Source organism: Nerophis lumbriciformis, linkage group LG15 (assembly GCF_033978685.3).
Source record: "Nerophis lumbriciformis linkage group LG15, RoL_Nlum_v2.1, whole genome shotgun sequence".
Lineage (NCBI taxonomy): Eukaryota > Metazoa > Chordata > Actinopteri > Syngnathiformes > Syngnathidae > Nerophis > Nerophis lumbriciformis.
The window spans coordinates 43,667,322-43,692,143 of NC_084562.2; positions in this window are offsets into that span (position 1 = coordinate 43,667,322).

Below are 24,822 nucleotides of genomic sequence, written 5' to 3' on the forward strand. Positions count from 1 at the left end.
GTAGACATAACTCCTAAACCACACATGCAAAATGGTTAATAATGCCTGGAGAAATGTATCTTTTTAAGTTTTACAATTTTGTAAGGGGCTTCACGGTGGCAGAGGGGTTAGTGCATCTGCCTCACAATACGAAGGTCCTGAGTAGTCTTGGGTTCAATCCCGGGCTCGGGATCTTTCTGTGTGGAGTTTGCATGTCCTCCCCGTGACTGCGAGGGTTCCCTCCGGGTACTCCGGCTTCCTCCCACCTCCAAAGACATGCACCTGGGGATAAGTTGATTGGCAACACTAAATTGGCCCTAGTGTGTGGATGTGAGTGTGAATGTTGTCTGTCTATCTGTGTTGGCCCTGAGATGAGGTGGCGACTTGTCCAGGGTGTCCCCCGCCTTCCGCCCGATTGTAGCTGAGATAGGCTCCAGCGCCCCCCGCGACCCCAAAGGGAATAAGCGGTAGAAAATGGATGGATGAATGGGTTTGTAAAGACACAAGTTATTTTTTTCTTACTCAATATGACAGTAAAACTGTCATACTAAATGTAAAAAAATTATAAACATAACTCCAAAACCAAACATGCATTATGTCTAAAAATGCCTGTAATATTGTATTCATGTGAGTTTAACTAGCATCAGTTGTTTTTGTAAGGTTTGCAAATGCAAAATATTAGTTTAACTCACTATGACAGTATACTGTCACATTCAATCTGACAGTTATTTAAACATAACCCCTAAACCAAACATGTTTTATGTCTAAAGATTCCTGTAATATTGTATCTATATGAGTTTTACCAGAATCAGGCATTTTGGTAAGGTTTACAAATACAAAAAATAGGTTTTACTCATAATGACAATATAACTGCCACACTCAACATGACAGTTATTTAAACATAATTCCTAAACCAAACATGATACATGGCTAATATTGCCTGGAGAAATGTATCTTTGTGATTTTTACTAGAAAAATATATTTTGTAAGGTTTGTAAAGACAAAAGTTAGTTTTTTTTTACTCAATATGATGGTATAACTGTCATACTAAATATGAAAGTTATATAAACATAATTCCTAAACCAAACTTCAAAACCAAACTTGCAATCTGTCTTAAACTGCCTGTAATATTGAATCTATGTGAGTTTTACCAGAATCATGTATTTTGGTAAGGTTTACAAATAAAAAACTTGGGTTTTACTCATAATGACAGTATAACTGCAACATTTGATATAAAGTTAAAGTTAAGTTAAAGTACCAATGATTGTCACACACACACTAGGTGTGGCGAGATTATTATTAATTAATTAAGTTAGGTTGTTTTTTTTACACAATTTAACAGTATAGCTGTCATACTATATATGAAAGTTATATAAACATAATTCCAAAACCAAATATGCAATCCATCTAAAAATGCCTGTAATATTGAATATATGTGAGTTTTATCAGAATCAGGTATTTTGGTAAGGTTTACGAATACAAAAATTAGGTTTTACTCATAGCATGATAAAAACATAACGCCTAAACCAAACATGCTATATAGCTAATAATGCCTGGATAAATGTATCTTTGTGAGTTTTACTAGAAAAAAATATTTTGTAAGGGTTGTAAAGACAAAAGTTTTTGTTGTTTTTTACTCAGTATGATGGTATAACTGTCAAACTAAATATAAAAGTAATATAAACATCATTCCAAAACCAAACTCCTAAACCAAACTTGCAATCCGTCTTAAACTGCCTGTAATATTGAATCTATATGAGTTTTACCAGAATCAGGTATTTTGGTAAGGTTTACAAATACAAAACTTGGGTTTTACTCATAATGACAGTATAACTGCATTATTTGATATGACAGTTATTTAAACATAACTCCCAAACCAAACATAATAAATAGCTTATAATGCCTGGAAAAATGTATATAAACATAACTCCAAATCCAAACATGCATTATGTCTAAAAATGCCTGTAATATTGTATCTATATGAGTTTTACCAGAATCAGGAATTTTGGTAAGGTTTAAAAATACAAAAATTAGGTTTTACTCATAATGACAGTATAACTGCCACCCTCAATATGACGGTTATGTTAACATAACTCCTAAACCACACATGCAAAATGGTTAATAATGCCTGGAGAAATGTATCTTTGTGAGTTTTACTGGGGAAAAAAAAATATTTTGTAAGGTTTGTAAAGACACAATTTAGTTCTTTTTTACTCAATATGACAATATAAATGTCATACTAAATATTAAAGTTATATAAACATAACTCCAAAACCAAACATGCAATCCGTCTAAAAATGCCTGTGATTTTGGATCTATGTGAGTTTTATGAGAATCAGGCATTTTGGTAAGGTTTACAAATACAAAAATTAGGTTCTACTCATAATGACAGTATACTGTCACATTCAATCTGACAGTTATTTAAACATAACTTCCTAACCACACATGCAAAAATGCTAATAATGCCTAAAACAATGCATCCTTGTGAGTTTTACTCGAACATATGCTTTTTTAAGGCTTGCAATTACAAAAAGTAGTTGTTTACTCAATATGACAGCAATGTTCTTAAAATCCTCTAATAATGCGGAAAAAGCAATACAAATGTTTTTCAACATAATTCCTAAACCAAACGCAACATTTTTAATAAAGCCTGTAGACATGTGTCTTTGTTAGTTTTAATAGGAAAAATATATTTTGTAAGGTTTGCAAAGTTGCAAGTTAGTTTTTTTAATTTAATATGACTATAACTTTCATACTAAATATGAAAGTTACATAATTCCAAAACTAAACATGCATTATGTTAAAAAATGCCTACAATTCTGTATCTATGTGAGTTTTACCAGAATCAGGTAATTTGGTAAGGTTCACAAATACAAAAATTAGGTTTTACCCATAATGACAGTATAACTTCTCTAATCAATTTGACATTTATTTAAACATAACTTCCTAACCACACCTGCAAAAAGGCTAATAAAGCCTAAAACAATGCATCCTTGTGAGTTTTACCTGAAACATGTGCTTTTTTAAGGCTTGCAATAACAAAAAGTAGTTTTTTTGCTCAATAGTGATGTTTTTAAAATCCTGATATAATGCGAAAAAAGCAATAAAAGAGTTTTTCAACATAATTCCTAAACCAAACATGCATTATGTCTTAAAATGCCTATAATATTGTATCCAAGTGAGTTTTAGTAGAATCATTTGTTTTTGTAAGGTTTGCAAATACAACATTTTGGTTTTACTCACTATGACAGTATACTGTCACATTCAATCTGACTATTATTTAAACATAAATTCTAAACCACAGATGCAAAATGGCCAATAATGCCCTGAGAAATGTATTTTTGTGAGTTTTACTGGAAAAAAAAATATTTTGTAAGGTTTGTTTGGACAAAAGTTTTTTTTTTTTTACTCAATATGATGGTATAACTATCTTACTAAATTTGAAAGTTATATATAGGGACGGCGTGGCGTAGTGGAAGAATCGCCGTGCGCGACCCGAGGGTCCCTGGTTCAATCGCCACCTAGAACCAATCTCGTCATGTCCGTTGTGTCCCGAGCAAGACACTTCACCCTTGCTCCTGATGGGTGCTGGTTAGCGCCTTGCATGGCAGCTCCCTCCATCAGTGTGTGGATGTGTGTGTGAATGGGTAAATGTGGTAGTAGTGAGTACCTTGAAGGTAGAAAAGCGCTATACAAGTACAACCCGTTTATAATTTATCATTTATATAAACATAACTTCAAAACCAAACATGCAATCCGTCTAAAAAATGCCTGTAATATTGAATCTATGTGAGTTTTACCATATTCAGGTATTTTGGTAAGGTTTACAAATACAAAAATTACGTTTTACTCATAATGACAGTATAACTGCCACGTTCAAAATGACAGCTATTTAAACATAACTCCTAAAACAAAAATGCTAAATGGATAATAATGACTGGAGAAATGCATCTTTGTGAGTTTTACTGAAAAAAAATAAAATAAAATTGTAAGGTTTGTAAAGACACAAGTTAGTTTTTTTTTACTCTCCAGCGCCCCCCGCGACCCCAAAGGGAATAAGCGGTAGAAAATGGATGGATGGATGACAGTATAACTGTCATACTAAATGTACAATGTATATAAAAAAAACTCCAAAACCTAACATGCATTGTGTCTAAAAATTCCTGCAACATTGCATCCATGTGAGTTTTACTAGAATCAGTTGTTTTTATAAGGTTTGCAAATACAAAATATTGGTTTTACTCACTATGACAGTATGATGTCACATTCAAACTGACAGTTATTTAAACATAACTCCTAAACCACACATACAAAATGACTAATAATGCCTGGAGAAATGTATCTTTGTGAGTTTTACTGAAAAAAAATATATATATTTTGTAAGGTTTGTAAAGACACAAGTAAGTTTTTTTTACTCAATATGACAGTATAACTGTCATACTAAATATGAAAGTTATTTAAACATAACTCCAAAACCAAACATGCATTATGTCTAAAAATGTCTGTAATATTGTATCTATGTGAGTTTTACTACAATCAGGTACTTTGGTGAGGTTTACAAATACAAAAATAAGGTTTTACTCATAATGACAGTATAACTGCCACACTCAATATGGCAGTTATTTAAATATAACTACTAAACCACACATGCAAAATGGCTAATAATGCTTGAAAAAATGTGTATTTGTGAGTTTTACTGGAAAAAAAAAAGTAAGGTTTGTAAAAACACAAGTTATTTTTTTTACTCAATATGACATTTTAACTGTCATACTAAATGTAAAAGTTATATAAACATAACTCCTAAATAAAACATGCATTATATCTAAAAATGCCTGTAATTGTGTATCCATGTGAGTTTTACTAGAATCAGTTGTTTTTGTAAGGTTTGCAAATACAAAATATTGGTTTTACTCACTATGACAATATACTGCTGTCATATTGAGTAAAAAACAAAACAAACTTGTGTTATAACAAACCTTACAAAATATTTTTTTCCAGAAAAATTAACAGAGATACATTTCTCCAGGCATTACTAGTCATTTTGACTGTGTGGTTTAGAAGTTATGTTTAAATAACTGTCAGATTGAATGTGACAGTATACTGTCATAGTGAGTAAAACCAATATTTTGTATTTGCAAAACTTACAAAAAAAACTGATTCTAGTAAAACTCACATGGATACATCATTTCAGGCTTTTTTTTTTAGACAAAATGCATGTCTGGTTTTGGAGTTATGTTTATATAACTTTTCCATTTAGTATGACAGTTATACTGTCTTTTTGAGTAAAAACAAACTAACTTGTGTCTTTACAAACCTTACAATTTTTATTTTTTTCCCCAGTAAAACTCACAAAGATACATTTCTCCAGGCATTATTAGCCATTTAGCATGTTTTGTTTAGGAGTTATGTTTAGAAAAACTGTCATTTCGAATGTGGCAGTTATCCGTCATTATGAGTAAAACCAAATTTTTTTATTTGTAATCCTTACCAAAATACCTGATTCTGGTAAAAATCACATATATTCAATATTACAGACATTTTTAGACAGATTGCAAGTTTGGTTTTTGAGTTATGTTTATATAACTTTCAAATTTAGTAAGACAGTTATACTATCATATTGAGTAAAAAAAAACTAACTTATGTCTATACAAACCTTAGAAAATATTTTTTTCCGGTAAAATTCACAAAAATACATTTCTCCAGGCATTATTATCCATTTTGCATCCGTGGTTTAGAATTTATGTTTAAATAACAGGCAGATTGAATGTGACAGTATACTGTCATAGTGAGTAAAACCTATTTTTTGTATTTGTAAACCTTACCAAAATTCCTGATTCTGGTAAAACTCACATAGATACAATATTACAGGAATTTTTAGACATAATACATGTTTGGTTTTGCAGTTGTGTTTATATAACTTTCATATTTAGTATGACAGTTATGCCATCATATTGTGTAAAAAAAACTAATTTGTGTCTTTACAAACCTTACAAAATGTTTTTTTTCCATTAAAATTCACAAAGATACATTTTTCCAGGCATTATTAGTCATTTTGTATTTGTTTTTTAGGAGTTATGTTTAAAAAACTGTCATATTGAGTGTGGCAGTTATACTGTCATTATGAGTAAAACCTAATTTTTGTATTTGTAAACCTTACCAAAATACCTGATTTTGGTAAAACTCACATAGATTCAATATTACAGGCATTTTTAGACGGATTGCAAATTTGGTTTTGGAGTTATGTGTATATAACTTTCATATTTAGTATGACAGTTATACTGTCAAATTGAGTAAAAAATAACAAACTTGTAATTTTACAAACCTTACAAAATATTTTTGTCCAGTAAAATTCACACATTTTTCCAGGCATTATTAGTCATTTTGCATGTTTGGTTTAGAAGTTATGTTTAAATAGCTGTCAGATTGAATGTGACAGTACACTGTCATAGTGAGTAAAACCAATATTTTGTATTTGCAAAACTTACAAAAACAACTGATTCTAGTAAAACTCACATGGATACAATATTACAGGCATTTTTAGACATAATGCATGTTTGGTTTTGGAGTTATGTTTATACTACTTTTACATTTAGTATGACAGTTATACTGTCCATCCATCCATCCATTTTCTACCGCTTATTCCCTTCGGGGTCGCGGGGGGCGCTGGAGCCTATCCCAGTTACAATCGGGCGGAAGGCGGAGAAACACCCTGGAAAAGTCGCCACCTCATCATATTAAGTAAAAAAAAAAAATTGTTTCTTTACAAACCTTACAAAATATGTTTTTCCAGTAATCTCACAAAGATACATTTCTCCAGGCATTATAGCCATTTCGCATGTGTGGTTTGGTAGTTATGTTTAAATAACTGTGAAATTGAATGTGACAGTATACTATCATGGTGAGTAAAACCAATATTTTGTAATTGCAAACCTTACTACAACAATTGATTTTAGTAAAACTCGCATGGATACAAAATTACAGTCATTTTTAAACATAATGCATGTTTGGTTTTGGAGTTATGTTTATATATTTTTTACATATAGTATTACAGTTATACTGTCATATTGAGTAAAAAAAACTAACTTGTGTCTTTATAAACCTTAAAAAAAATGTTTTCCAGTAAAACTCACAAAGATACATTTCTCCAGGCATTATTAGCCATTAACCATGTTTGGTTTAGAGTTATGTTTAAATAACTGTCATATTGAGTGTGGCAGATATACTTTCATTATGAGTAAAACCTATTTTTTGTATTTGTAAAATTACCAAAATAACTGATTCTGATAAAACTAACATGGATAAAATATTACAGGATTTTTTAGACATAAAGCATGTTTCCATCATATTGAGTAAAAAAAACTAACTTGTGTCTATACAAACCTTACAAAATATTTTTTTCCAGTAAAACTCACAAAAATACATTTCTCCAGTTATTATTAGCCATTTTGCATCTGTGGTTTAGAATTTGTGTTTAAATAACAGTCAGATTGAAAGTGACAGTATATTGTCATAGTGAGTAAAACCTAATTTTTGTATTTGTAAACCTTAACAAAATACCTGATTCTAGTAAAACTCACATAGATTCAATATTACAGGTATTTTTAGACGGATTGCATGTTTGGTATTGGAGTTATGTTTATATAACTTTTACATTTATTTTGACAGTTATACAAACATATTAAATAAAAAAAAACTATTTTGTGTCTTATCAAACCTTACAAATTTTTTTTTTCCTGTAAAATTCACAAAGATACATTTCTCCAGGCATTATTAGCCATTTTGCATGTGTGGTTTAGGAGTTATGTTAACATAACCGTCATATTGAGGGTGGCAGTTATACTGTCATTATGAGTAAAACCTAATTTTTGTATTTATAAACCTTACCAAAATTCCTGATTCTGGTAAAACTCACATACATACAATATTACAGGCATTTTTAGACATAATGCATGTTTGGTTTTGGAGTTATGTTTATATATATTTTTGCAGGTATTATTAGCTATTTATCATGTTTGGTTTAGGAGTTATGTTTAAATTACTGTCATATCAAATAATGCAGTTATACTGTCATTATGAGTAAAACCCAAGTTTTGTATTTGTAAACCTTACCAAAATAACTGATTCTGGTAAAACTCATATAGATTAAATATTAAAGGCAGTTTAAGACGGATTGCAACTTTGGTTTAGGAGTTTGGTTTTGGAATGATGTTTATATTACTTTTATATTTAGTTTGACAGTTATACCATCATATTGAGTAAAAAAAAAAAAAATTGTGTTTACAAACCTTACAAAATATTTTTTTCTAGTAAAACTCACAAAGATACATTTCTCCAGGCATTATTAGCTATTTAGCATGTTTGGTTTAGGAGTTATGTTTAAATAACTGTCATATCAAATAATGCAGTTATACTGTCATTATGAGTAAAACCCAAGTTTTATAAATTTGTGTATATGTAAACCTTACCAAAATACCTGATTCTGGTAAAACTCACATAGATACAATATTACAGGCATTTTTAGACGTATTGCAAGTTTGGTTTTGGAGTTATGCTTATTTAACTTTTGTATTTAGTATGCCAGTTATACTGTCATATTAAGTAAAAAACTAACTTGTGTGTTTACAAACCTTACAATTTTTTTATTTTTTTTCCAGGAAAACTCACAAAGATACATTGCTCCAGGCATTATTAGCCATTTTGCATTTTTGGTTTAGGAGTTATGTTTAAATAACTGTCATATTGAGTGTGGCAGTTATACTGTCATTATGAGTAAAACCTAGATTTTGTATTTGTAAACCTTACCAAAATACCTGATTCTGGTAAAAATCACATAGATACAATATTACAGGCATTTTTAGACACAATGCATGTTTGGTTATACCATTATAATGAGTAAAAATTATAACTTGTGTCTTTATAAACCTTACTCTTTTTATTTTTCCCAGTAAAACTCACAAAGATACATTTCTCCAGGTACAACTTTCATATTTAGTATGACAGTTATACCATTATAATGAGTAAAAATCATAACTTGTGTCTTTATAAACCTTACTCTTTTTATTTTTCCCAGTAAAACTCACAAAGATACATTTCTCCAGGTATAATTAGCCATTTATCATGTTTGGTTTAGAAGTTATGTTTAAATAACTGTCATATTGAGTGTGGCAGTTATACTGTCATTACGAGTGAAACCTATTTTTTGTACAACATCGATACAATATCACAGGAATTTTTAGACATAAAGCATGTTTGGTTTTGGAGACACAAGTTATTTTTTTTATTTAATATGATGGTATAACTGTCATACTAAATATGAAAGTTATATAAACATAACTCCAAAACCAAAATGCATTTTGTCTAAAAATGCCTGTAATATTGTATCTTTTTGAGTTTTACCAGAATCAGGTATTTTGGTAAGGTTGACAAATACAAACATTAGGTTTTACTCATAATGACAGTATACTGCCACATTCAATATGACAATTATTTAAACATAACTCCAAAACCATTATGTCTAAAAATTCCTATAAATTTGTATCTACGTGAGTTTTACTAGAATCAGTTGTTTTTGTAAGGTTAATTAGTTTTTCTCATAATGAGAGTATAATGTCACAATCAATCTGACAAAATGGCTAATAATGCCTGGAGGAATGTATTTTTGTGAATTTTACTTAACAAAAATTGTGTAAGGTTTGTAAAGACACACGTTAATTTTTTTTTAACTTAATTTTACAGTATAGCTGTCATACTATATATGAAAGTTTTATAAACATAACTCCAAAACCAAACATGCAATCTGTCTAAAAATGTCTGTAATATTTATTATATGTGAGTTTTATCAGAATCAGGTATTTTGATATGGTTTACAAATAAAAAATTAGGTTTTACTCATAGTGATAGTATAACTGCCACACTCAATATGACAGTTATTTAAACATAACTCCTAAAACACAAATGCAAAATGACTAATAATGCTTAGAGAAATGTATATTTGTGAATTTTACTGGAAAACAATATTTTGTAAGGTTTGTAAAGATACAAATTAGTGTTTTATTACTCAATATGATGGTATAACTGTCATGCTAAATATAAAAGTTATATAAACATAACTCCAAAACCAAACATACTTTGTGTCTAAAAAGTCCTGTAATATTGTATCGATGTGGGTTTTACCAGAATCAAGTATTTTGGTAAGGTTTACAAATACAAAAAATAGGTTTTACTCATAATGACAGTATAACTGCCACATTCAAAATGACAGTTATATAAACATAACGCCAAAACCAAACATGCATTATGTCTTAAAATGCTTGTAATATTGTATCTATGTGAGTTTTACCAGAATCAGGTATTTTGGTAAGGTTGAAAAATAAAAAAAATTAGGTTTTACTCATAATGACAGTATAACTGTCACATTGACTGCCCCCAAACATGCATTATGTCTAAAAATGCCTATAATTTTGTATCCATGTGAGTTTTACTAGAATCAGTTGTTTTTGTAAGGTTTACAAATACAAAATATTAGTTTTACTCATAATGACAGTATACTGTCACAATCAATCTGACAATATGGCTAATAATGCCTTGAGGAATGTATCTTTGTGAATTTTACTGGAAATAATATTTTGTAAGGTTTGTAAAGACACAAGTTAGTTGTTTTTTGTATACAATTTTACAGTATAGCTGTCATACTATATATGAAAGTTATATAAACACAACTCCAAAACCAAATATGGTTTAGGAGTTTGGTTTTGGAATTATGTTTATCTAACTTTCATTTTTAGTATGACAGTTATACCATCATATTGAGTAAAAAAACAACAACTAACTTTTGTCTTTACAAACCTTACAAAATATTTTTCTTCTAGTAAAACTCACAAAGATTCATTTCTCCAGGCACATTAGCCATTTAGCATATTTGGTTTAGGAGTTATGTTTAAATAACTGTTATTTTAAATATGGCAGTTATACTGTCATTACGAGTAAAACTAAATTTTTGTATTTGTAAACCTTACCAAAATAACTGATCCTGGTAAAACTCACATATATTCAATATTACAGGCATTTTTAGACGGATTGCAAGTTTGGTTTTGGTGTTATATTTATTCATTTTTCATATTTAGTATGACAGTTATACTGTCATATTGAGTAAAAAAAAGCTAACTTGTGTCTTTACAAACCTTACAAACTATTTTTTTCCTGTAAAACTTACAAAGATACATTTCTCAATATGCCAGTAATGTTCTTAAAATCCTGAGAAAATCTAGAAATCTATCTGAGTTTTACAAGAATCAGTTAATTTGGTAAGGTGTACAATTACATAAATTAGGGGTTTACTCATAATGACAGTTAACTGCTACATTCAATTTGACTGTTATTTAAACATACCTCCCTAACCACACATGCAAAATAGGTTAATAAAGCCTAAAACAATGCATCCTTGTGAGTTTTACTCGAAACATATGCTATTTTAAGGCTTGCAAACACAAAAAGTAGTTTTTTACTCATTTTGACAGTAATGTTCTTAAAATCCTGAGATAATGCGAAATAAGCAATACAAATGTTTTTCAACATAATTCCTACACCAAACATGCAACACATCTAATCATGCCTGAAGACATGTATCTTTCTTAGTTTTAGTAGAAAAATTATCTTTTGTAAGTTTTGCAAAGAAGTTGTGGTGAAGAAGGAGCTGAGCCGGAAGGCAAAGCTCTCGATTTACCGGTCGATCTACGTTCCTTTCCTCACCTATGGTCATGAGCTTTGGATCATGACCGAAAGGACAAGATCACGGGTACAAGCGGCCGAAATGAGTTTCTTCCGCCGAGTGGCGGGGCTCTCCCTTAGAGATAGGGTGAGAAGCTTTGTCATTCGGGGGGAGCTCAAAGTAAAGCCGCTGCTCCTCCACATCGAGAGGAGCCAGATGAGGTGGTTCGGGCATCTGGTCAAGATGCCACCCGAACGCCTCCCTAGGAAGGTGTTTCGGGCACGTCCGACCGGTAGGAGGCCACGGGGAAGACCCAGGACACGCTGGGAAGACTATCTCTCCCGTCTGGCCTGGGAACGCCTCGGGATCCCCCGGGAGGAGCTGGACGAAGTGGCTGGGGAGAGGGAAGTCTGGGCTTCCCTGCTTAGCTGCTGCCCCCGCGACCCGACCTCGGATAAGCGGAAGAAGATGGATGGATGGATGGAAGTTTTGCAAACAGGCAAATACGTTTTTTTAATTCAATATGACAGTATAACTGTCATACCAAATATAAAAGTTATATAAACATAACTCCAAAACTGAACATGCATTATGTCTAAAATTGCCTGTAATATCGTATCTATGTGAGTTTCACCAGAATCAGGTAATTTGGTAAGGTTTACAAATACAAAAATAGTTTTTTTTCATAATGACAGTATAACTGCTACATTCAATTTGACTGTTATTTAAACATAACTTCCTAATCACACATGCAAATAGGTTAATAAAGCCTAAAACAATGCATCCTTGTGAGTTTTACTTGAAACATTTGCTATTTTAAGTCTTGCAAACACAAAAAGTAGTTTTTTACTCATTATGACAGTAATGTTCGTAAAAAATCCAGAGATAATGCAAAATAAGCAATAAAAATGTTTTTCAACATAATTCCTACATCAAACATGCAACATGTCTAATAATGCCTGAAGACATGTATCTTTGTTAGTTTTAATAGAAAAAATATATTTTGTAAGTTTTGCAAAGAGGCAAGTTAGTTTTTTTAATTCAATATGACAGTATAATTGTCATACCAAATATGAAAGTTATATAAACAAAACTCCAAAACTAAACATGCATTATGTCTAAAAATGCCTAAAATATTGTATCTATGTGAGTTTTACAAGAATCAGTAAATTTGGTAAGGTGTACAATTACATAAATTAGGGGTTTACTCATAATGACAGATAACTGCTACATTCAAATTGACAGTTATTTAAACATAACTTCTAACCACACATGCAAAATAGGCTAATAAAGCCTAAAACAATGCATCCATGTGAGTTTTACTCGAAACATATGCTATTTTAAGGCTTGCAAACACAAAAAGTAGTTTTTTTTACTCATTATGACAGTAATGTTCTTAAAATCCTGAGATAATGCGAAATAAGCAATAGAAATGTTTTTCAATATATTTCCTACATCAAACATGGAACATGTCTAATAAAGCCTGAAGACATGTATCTTTGTTAGTTTTACTAGAAAAATTATCTTTTGTAAGTTTTGCAAAGAGGCAAGTTAGTTTTTTTAATTCAATATGATATACAGATATTAACTGTCATACTAAATATGAAAGTTATATAAACTTAACTCCAAAACTAAACATGCATTATGTCTAAAAATGCCTAAAATATTGTATCTATGTGAGTTTTACAAGAATCAGTAAATATGGTAAGGTTTACAAATACAATCTTTTTTTTTCATAATGACAGTATAACTGCTACATTCAATTTGACTGTTATTTAAACATAACTTCCTAATCACACATGCAAATAGGTTAATAAATCCTAAAACAATGCATCCTTGTGAGTTTTACTCGAAACATTTGCTATTTTAAGGCTTGCAAACACAAAAAATAGTTTTTTACTCATTATGACAGTAAAGTTCTTAAAATCCTGAGATAATGCGAAATAAGCAATAAAAATGTTTTTCAATATAATTCCTACATCAAACATGCAACATGTCTAATAATGCCTGAAGACATGTATCTTTGTTAGTTTTACTAGAAAAATTATCTTTTGTAAGTTTTGCAAAGAGGCAAGTTAGTTTTTTTAATTCAATATGACAGTATAACTGTCATACCAAATATGAAAGTTATATAAACATGACCACAAAACTAAACATGCATTATGTCTAAAAATGCCTAAAATATTGTATCTATGTGAGTTTTACAAGAATCAGTAAATTTGGTTAGGTGTACAATTTCATAAATCAGGGGTTTACTCATAATGACTGCTACATTCAATTTGACAGTTATTTAAACATAACTTCTAACCACACATGCAAAATAGGCTAATGAAGCCTAAAACAATGCATCCATGTGAGTTTTACTCGAAACATATGCTATTTTAAGGCTTGCAAACACAAAAAGAAGTATTTTACTCATTAATTACTCAGTAATGTTCTTAAAATCCTGAGATAATGCGAAATAAGCAATAAAAATGTTTTTCAAAATATTTCCTACACCAAACATGCAACATGTCTAATAATGCGTAAAGATATGTATCTCTGTTAGTTTTACTAGAAAAATTATCTTTTGTAAGTTTTGCAAAGAGGCAAGTTAGTTTTTTAAATTCAATATGACATTATAACTGTCATACCCAATATGAAATATATATAAACGTAACTCCAAAATTGAAGATGCATTATGTCTAAAAATGCCTAAAATATTGTATCTATGTGAGTTTCACCAGAATCAGGTAATTTGGTAAGGTTTACAAATACAAACATTAGGGGTTTACTCATAATGACAGTTAACTGCTACATTTAATTTGACTGTTATTTAAACGTAACTCCCTAACCACACATGCAAAATAGGTTAATGAAGCCTAAAACAATGCATCCTTGTGAGTTTTACTTAAAACAAATGAAATTTTAAGGCTTGCAAACACAAAAAGAAGTATTTTACTCATTATGACAGTAATGTTCTTAAAATCCTGAGATAATGCGAAATAAGCAATAAAAATGTTTCTCAACATATTTCCTACACCAAACATGCAACATGTCTAATAATGCGTGAAGATATGTATCTCTGTTAGTTTTACTAGAAAAATTATCTTTTGTAAGTTTTGCAAAGAGGCAAGTTAGTTTTTTTAATTCAATATGACAGTATAACTGTCATACCAAATATGAAATATATATAAACATAACTCCAAAATTGAACAAGCATTATGTTTAAAAATGCCTAAAATATTGTATCTATGTGATTTTCACCAGAATCAGGTAATTTGGTAAGGTTTACAAATACAATTTTTTTTCATAATGACAGTATAACTGCTACATTCAATTTGACTGTTATTTAAACATAACTTCCTAATCACACATGCAAATAGGTTAATAAAGCCTAAAACAATGCATCCTTGTGAGTTTTACTCGAAACATTTGCTATTTTAAGGCTTGCAAACACAAAAAGTAGTTTTTTACTCATTATGACAGTAATGTTCTTAAAATCCAGAGATAATGCGAAATAAGCAATAAAAATGTTTTTCAACATAATTCCTACATCAAACATGCAACATGTCTAATAATGCCTGAAGACATGTATCTTTGTTAGTTTTAATAGAAAAAATATATTTTGTAAGTTTTGCAAAGAGGCAAGTTAGTTTTTTAATTCAATATGACAGTAAAACTGTCATACCAAATATGAAAGTGATATAAACAAAACTCCAAAACTAAACATGCATTATGTCTAAAAATGCCTAAAATATTGTATCTATGTGAGTTTTACAAGAATCAGTAAATTTGGTAAGGTGTACAATTACATAAATTAGGGGTTTACTCATAATGACAGATAACTGCTACATTCAATTTGACAGTTATTTAAACATAACTTCTAACCACACATGCAAAATAGGCTAATAAAGCCTAAAACAACTTATCCTTGTGAGTTTTACTCGAAACATATGCTATTTTAAGGCTTGCAAACACAAAAAGTAGTTTTTTACTCATTATGACAGTAATGTTCTTAAAATCCTGAGATAATGCGAAATAAGCAATAAAAATGTTTTTCAACTTATTTCCTACACCAAACATGCAACATGTCTAATAATGCGTGAAGATATGTATCTCTGTTAGTTTTACTAGAAACATTATCTTTTGTAAGTTTTGCAAAGAGGCAAGTTAGTTTTTTTTAATTCAATATGACAGTATAACTGTCATACCAAATATGAACGTTATATAAACATAACTCCAAAGTTGAACAAGCATTATGTTTGAAAATGCCTAAAATATTGTATCTATGTGAGTTTCACCAGAATCAGGTAATTTGGTAGTTTACAAATACAATTTTTTTTTCTTTCATAATGACAGTATAGCTGCTACATTCAATTTGACTGTTATTTAAAAATAACTTCCTAATCACCAATGCAAATAGGTTAATAAAGCCTAAAACAATGCATCCTTGTGAGTTTTACTCGAAACATTTGCTATTTTCAGGCTTGCAAACTCAAAAAGTAGTTTTTTACTCATTATGACAGTAATGTTCTTAAAATCCTGAGATAATGCGAAATAAGCAATACAAATGTTTTTCAATATAATTCCTACATCAAACATGCAACATGTCTTAAAATGCCTGAAGACATGTATCTTTGTTAGTTTTACTAGAAAAAAATGTTTTGTAAATTTTGCAAAGAGGCAAGTTAGTTTTTTTAATTCAATATGACAGTATAACTGTCATACCAAATATGAAAGTTATATAAACATAACTCCAAAACTAAACATGCATTATGTCTAAAAATGCCTAAAATATTGTATCTATGTGAGTTTTACAAGGATCAGTTAATTTGGTAAGGTGTACAATTACATAAATTAGGGGTTTACTCCTAATGAAAGATAACTGCTACATTCAATTTGACAGTTATTTAAACATAACTTCCTAACCACACATGCAAATAGGCTAATAAAGCCGAAAACAACTTATCCTTGTGAGTTTTACTCGAAACATATGCTATTTTAAGGCTTGCAAACTCAAAAAGTAGTTTTTTACTCATTATGACAGTAATGTTCTTAAAATCCTGAGATAATGCGAAAAAAGCAATAAAAATGTTTTTCAACATAATTCCTACACCAAATGCAACACGTCTAATTATGCCTGAAGACATGTATCTTTCTTAGTTTTACTAGAAAAATTATCTTTTGTAAGTTTTTCAAAGAGGCAAATAAGTTTTTTTAATTCAATATGACAGTATAACTGTCATACCAAAAATAAAAGTTATATAAACATAACTCCAAAACTGAACATGCAATATGTCTAAAATTGCCTGTAATATTGTATATATGTGAGTTTCACCAGAATCAGGTAATTTGGTAAGGTTTACAAAAACAACTCATAATGACAGTATAACTGCATTATTTGATATGACAGTTATTTAAACATAACTCCTAAACCAAACATGATAAATGGCTAATAATGCCTGGAAAAATGTATATAAACATAACTCCAAAACCAAACATATATGATGTCTAAAAATGCCTGTAATATTGTATCTATGTGAGTTTAACCAGAATCAGGTATTTTGGTAAGGTTTATAAATACAAAATATAAGTTTTAATCATAATGACAGTATAACTGCCATATTCATAATAACAGTTATTTTAACATAACTCCTGAACCAAACATAATAAATGGCTATTAATGCCTGGAGAAATGTATACAAACATAACTCCAAAACTAAACATGCATTATGTCTAAAAATGCCTTTAGTATTGTATCTATGTGAGTTTTACCAGAATAAGGTATTTTGGTAAGGTTGAAAAATACAACAATTAGGTTTTACTCATAATGACATTATACCGTCACATTTAATCTGACAAAATGGCTATAATGCCTTGAGGAATGTATCTTTGTGAATTTTACTGGATAAAATATTTTGTAAGGTTTGTAAAGACACGATTTAGTTGGTTGTTTTTTTTACACCATTTAACAGCATAGCTGTCATACTATATATGAAAGTTATATAAAAACAACTCCAAAACCAAATATGCAATCCGTCTAAAAATGCCTGTAATATTGAATACATGTGAGTTTGATCAGAATCAGGTATTTTGGTAAGGTTTACAAAAACAATAATTAGGTTTTACTCATAGTGACAGTATAACTGCCACACTCAATATGACAGTTAATTAAACATAACTCCTAAAACACAAATGCAAAATGACTAATAATGCCTAGAGAAAGATATATTTGTGAATTTTACTCGAAAACAATATTTTGTAAGGTTTGTAAAGATACAAATTATTTTTTGTTATTTACTCATTATGATGGTATAACATTCATAATAAATATGAAAGTTATATATAACTTCAAAACCAAACATGCTTTATGTTTAAAAATTCCTGTATTTTTATATCGATGTGGGTTTTACCAGAATCAGGTATTTTGGTAAAGTTTAAAAATACAAAAAATTGGTTTTACTCATAATGACAGTATAACTGCCACACTCAATATGACAGTTGTTTAAATAACAGTAAAATTGAAGGTAGCAGTTATACTGTCATTATGAAAAAAAATTACCTGATTCTGGTGAAACTCACATAGATACAATATTACAGGCATTTTTGGAAATAATACATGTTCAGTTTTGGAGTTATGTTTATATAACTTTCATATTTAGTATGAATGTTATACCATCATAATGAGTAAATAACAAAAAATAATTTGTATCTTTACAAACCTTACAAAATATTGTTTTCGAGTAAAATTCACAAATATATCTTTCTCTAGGCATTATTAGTCTAGGTTATATAATAATATTGAATTAAAAAAACTTATTTGCCTCTTTGCAAAACTTACAAAATATATTTTTTCTTGTAAAACTAACAAAGATACATGTCTTCAGGCATTATTAGACATGTTGCATGTTTGGTGTAGGAATTATGTTGAAAAACATTTTTATTGCTTATTTCGCATTATCTCAGGATTTTAAGAAAATTACTGTCAAAATGAGTAAAAAACTACTTTTTGTGTTTGCAAGCTTTAAAATAGCATATGTTTCGAGTAAAACTCACAAGGATGCATTGTTTTAGGCTTTATTAACCTATTTTGCATGTGTGGTTTGGAAGTTATGTTTAAATAACAGTCAAATTGAATGTAGCAGTTAACTGTCATTATGAGTAAACCCCTAATTTATGTAATTGTACAACTTACCAAATTAACTGATTCTTGTAAAACTCACATAGATACAATATTTTAGGCATTTTTAGACATAATGCATGTTCAGTTTTGGAGTTATGTTTATATAACTTTCATATTTGGTATGACAGTTATAAATAAATGATAAATGGGTTGTACTTGTATAGCGCTTTTCTACCTTCAAGGTACTCAAAGCGCTTTGACACTACTTCCACATTTACCCATTCACACACACATTCACACACTGAAGGAGGGAGCTGCCATGCAAGGCGCTAACCAGCACCCATCAGGAGCAAGGGTGAAGTGTCTTGCTCAGGACACAACGGACATGACGAGGTTGGTGCTAGGTGGGGATTGAACCAGGGAACCTGCACCACGCCGTCCCTAGTTATACTGTCATATTGTATTAAAAAAACTAACTTGAGTCTTTGTAAAACTTACAAAATAATTTTTTTCTAGTATAACTAACAAAGATACATGTATCCAGGCATTATTAGACATGTTGCATGTTTGGTGTAGGAATTATGATGAAAAACATTTTTATTGCTTATTTCGCATTATCTCAGGATTTTAGGAACATTACTGTCGTAATGAGTAAAAAACTACTTTTTGTGTTTGCAAGCCTTAAAATAGCATATGTTTCGAGTAAAACTCACAAGGATGCATTGTTTTAGGCTTTATTAGCCTATTTGCATGTGTGGTTAGGAAGTTATGTTTAAATAACTGTAAAATTGAATATAGCAGTTATACTGTCATTATGAGAAAAACCCAATTTTGATACATAGATACAATATTTTAGGCATTTTTAGACATAATGCATGTTCAGTTTTGGAGTTATGTTTAAAAAACTTTTACATAAAAAAAAAAAAAAACTAACTTGCGTCGTTGCAAAACTTACAAAAGATACATTTCTAGTAAAACTAACAAAGATACATGTCTTCAGGCATTATTAGACATCTTGCATGTTTGGTGTAGGAATTATGTTGAAAAACATTTGTATTGCTTTTTTCGCATTATCTCAGGATTTTAAGAACATTACTGGCATATTGAGTAAAAAACTACTATGACATTATACTGTCACATTCAATCTGACTGTTATTCAAACATAACTCTTAAACCATGCAAGCAAAATGTCAAATAATGCCTGGAGAAATGTATCTTTGTAAGTTTTACAGGAAAAAAAATAGTTTGTAAGGTTTGTAAAGACACAAGTTAGCTTTTTTTACTCAATATGACAGTATAACTGTCATACTTAATATGAAAGTTACATAAATAAAACACCAAAACCAAACTTGCAATCCGTCTAAAAATGCCTGTAATATTGAATGTATGTGAGTTTTACCAGAATCAGTTATTTTGGTAAGGTTTACAAATACAAAAATGGGGTTTTACTCATAATGACAGTATAACTGCCATATTCAAAATAACAGTTATTTAATCATAACTCCTAAACCAAATATGCTAAATGGTTAATAATGCCTGGAGAAATGAATCTTTGTGAGTTTTACTAGAAAAAAATATTTTGTAAGGTTTGTAAAGACAAAAGTTAGTTGTTTTGTTTACTCAATATGATGGTATAACTGTCATACTAAATATGAAAGTTAGATAAACATAATTCCAAAACCAAACTCTTAAACCAAACTTGCAGTCTGTCTTAAACTGCCTGTAATATTGAATCTATGTGAGTTTTGCCAGAATCAGGTATTTTGGTAAGGTTTACAAATACAAAACTTGGGTTTTACTCATAATGACAGTATAACTGCAACATTTGATATGACACTTATTTAAACATGACTCCTAAACCAAACATGATAAATGACTTATAATGGCTGGAGAAATGTATCTTTGTGAGTTTTACTGGAAAAAAATAATGTGTAAGGTTTATAAAGACACAAGTTTTTATTTTTTATTTAATATGATGGTATAACTGTCATACTAAATATGAAAGTTGTATAAACATAACTCCAAAACCAAAATGCATTTTGTCTAAAAATGCCTGTAATATTATATCTTTTTGAGTTTTACCAGAATCAGGTATTTTGGTAAGGTTGACAAATACAAACATTAGGTTTTACTCATAATGACAGTATACTGCCACATTCAATATGACAATTATTTAAACATAACTCCAAAACCAAACATGCATTATGTCTAAAAATTCCTATAATTTTTTACGTGAGTTTTACTAGAATCAGTTGTTTTTGTAAGGTTTACAAATACAAAATATTAGTTTTACTCATAAATCAAATCAAATGAGAGTATACTGTCACAATCAATCTGACAAAATGGCTAATAATGCCTGGAGGAATGTATCTTTGTGAATTTTACTGGAACAAATATTTTGTAAGGTTTGTAAAGACACACGCTAGTTTTTTTTACTTAATTTTACAGTATAGCTGTCATACTATATATGAAAGTTTTATAAACACAACTCCAAATCCAAACATGCAATCCGTCTAAAAATGTCTATAATATTTATTATATGTAAGATTTATCAAAATCAGGTATTTTGGTAAGGTTTACAAATCAAAAAATTAGGTTTTACTCATAGTGACAGTATAACTGCCACAGTCAATATGACAGTTATTTACACATAACTCCTAAAACACAAATGCAAAATGACTAATAATGCCTAGGAAAGGTATATTTGTGAATTTTACTGGAAAACAATATTTTGTAAGGTTTATAAAGATACAAATTAGTTTGTTTTTTTACTCAATATGATGGTATAACTTTCATACTAAATATGAAAGTTATATAAACATAACTCCAAAACCAAACATGCTTTATGTCTAAAAATTCCTGTAATATTGTATCGGTGTGGGTTTTACCAGAATCAGGTATTTTGGTAAGGTTGAAAAATACAAAAATTAGGTTTTACTCATAATGACAGTATAACTGCCACATTGACTGCCCCAAAACATGCATTATGTCTAAAAAATGCCTATAATTTTGTATCCATGTGAGTTTTACTAGAATCAGTTGTTTTTGTAAGGTTTACAAATACAAAATATTAGTTTTATTCATAATGACAGTATATTGTCACAATCAATCTGACAATATGGCTAATAATGCCTTGAGGAATGTATCTTTGTGAGTTTTACTGGAAATAATATTCTGTAAGGTTTGTAAAGACACGAGTTAGTTTTTTTTTTTTTACACAATTTTACAGTATAGCTGTCAAACTATATATGAAAGTTATATAAACACAACTCCAAAACCAAATATGCAATCCGTCTAAAAATGCCTGTAATGTTGAATACATGTGAGTTTTATCAGAATCAGGTATTTTGGTAAGGTTTACAAAAACAAAAATTAGGTTTTACTCATAGTGACAGTATAACTGCCACACTCACTATGACAGTTATTTAAACATAACTCCTAAAACACAAATGCAAAATGACTAATAATGCCTAGGAAAGGTATATTTGTGAATTTTACTGGAAAACAAAATTTTGTAAGGTTTGTAAAGATACAAATTAGTTTGTTTTTTTACTCAATATGATGGTATAACTTTCATACTAAATATGAAAGTTATATAAACATAACTCCAAATCCAAACATGCTTAATGTCTAAAAATTCCTGTAATATTGTATCGGGGTGGGTTTTACCAAAATCAGGTATTTAGGTAAGATTTACAAATACAAAAATTGGGTTTTACTCATAATGACAGTATAAATGCTATATTTAAAATAACAGTTATTTAAACACAACTCCTAAACCAAGCATGTTAAATGGCTAATAATGCCTTGAGAAATGGATCTTTGTGAGTTTGGGGGGGGGGGGGGAAATGTAAGATTTATAAAGACAAGTTTTTGTTTTTTTTACTCAATATGATGGTATAACTGTCATACTAAATATGAAAGTTGTATAAACATAACTCCAAAACCAAACATGCATTATGTCTAAAAATGCCTGCAATATTGTATCTATGTGATTTTTACCAGAATCAGGTATTTTTGGTAAGGTTTACAAATACAAAAATTAAGTTTTACTCATAATGACAGTATATTGTCACATTCAATCTGACAGTTATTTAAACATGACTCCTAAACCACAAATACAAAATGGCTAATAATGCCTGGAGAAATGTAGCTTTGTGAGTTTTCCTGGAAAAAATATATATATATTTTGTAAGGTTTTTAAAGACACAAGTTAGTTTTTCTTTTACTCAATATGACAGTATAACTGTCATACTAAATATGAAAGTTAAATACACATAACTCCAAAACCAAACTTGCAATACGTCTAAAAATGCCTGTAATATTGAATCTATGTGAGTTTTACCAGAATCAGGTATTTTGGTAAGGTTTACAAATACAAAACTTGGGTTTTACTCATAATGACAGTATAACTGCATTATTTGATATGACAGTTATTTAAACATAACTCCTAAACGAAACAAGTTAAATGGCTAATAATGCCTTGAGAAATGGATCTTTGTGAGTTTTGGGGAAAAAAAAAATGTAAGATTTATAAAGACACAAGTTGTTGTTTTTTTTACTCAATATGATGGTATAACTGTCATACTAAATATGAAAGTTGTATAAACATAACTCCAAAACCAAACATGCATTATGTCTAAAAATGCCTGCAATATTGTATCTATGTGATTTTTACCAGAATCAGGTATTTTTGGTAAGGTTTACAAATACAAAAATTACGTTTTACTCATAATGACAGTATATTGTCACATTCAATCTGACAGTTATTTAAACATGACTCCTAAACCACAAATACAAAATGGCTAATAATGCCTGGAGAAAGGTATAATTGTGAATTTTACTGGAAAACAATATTTTGTAAGGTTTGTAAAGATACAAATTAGTTTGTTTTTTTACTTAATATGACAGTTTAACTGTCATACTAAATATGAAAGTTAAATAAACATAACTCCAAAACCAAACTTGCAATACGTCTAAAAATGCCTGTAATATTGAATCTATGTGAGTTTTACCAGAATCAGGTATTTAGGTAAGGTTTACAAATACAAAAATTGGGTTTTTACTCATAGTGACAGTATAACTGCCATATTCAAAATAACAGTTATTTATACACAACTCCTAAACCAAGCATGTTAAATGGCTAATAATGCCTTGAGAATTGTATCTTTGTGAATTTTACTAGAAAAAACTTTTTTGTAAGGTTTGTAACGAAAAAAGTTTTTTTTTTTTTTTTACTCAATATGATGGTATACTGTCAAACTAAATATAAAAGTAATATAAACATCATTCCAAAACCAAACTCTTAAACCAAACTTGCAATCCGTCTTAAACTGCCTGTAATATTGAATCTATATGAGTTTTATCAGAATCAGGTATTTTGGTAAGGTTTACAAAAACAAAAATTAGGTTTTACTCATAGTGACAGTATAACTGCCACACTCAATATGACAGTTAATTAAACATAACTCCTAAAACACAAATGCAAAATGACTATTAATGCCTAGAGAAAGGTATATTTGTGAATTTTACTGGAAAACAATATTTTGTAAGGTTTGTAAAGATACAAATTATTTTTTGTTTTTTACTCAATATGATGGTATAACTTTCATACTAAATATGAAAGTTATATAAACATAACTCCAATACCAAACATGCTTTATGTCTAAAAATTCCTGTAATATTGTATCGATGTGGGTTTAACCAGAATCAGGTATTTTGGTAAGGTTTACAAATACAAAAAATAGGTTTTACTCATAATGACAGTATAACTGCCACACTCAATATGACAGTTGTTTAAACATAACTCCTAAACCAAACATGATAAATGGCTAGTTATGCCTGGAGAAATGTATCTTTGTGAGTTTTACTGGGAAAACATTTTTTGTAAGGTTTATAAAAATACAAGTTATTTTTTTTTGTACTCAATATGATGGTATAACTGTCATACTAAATATAAAAGTTGTATAAACATAACTCCAAAACCAAACATGCATTATGTCTAAAAATGCCTGCAATATTGTATCTATGT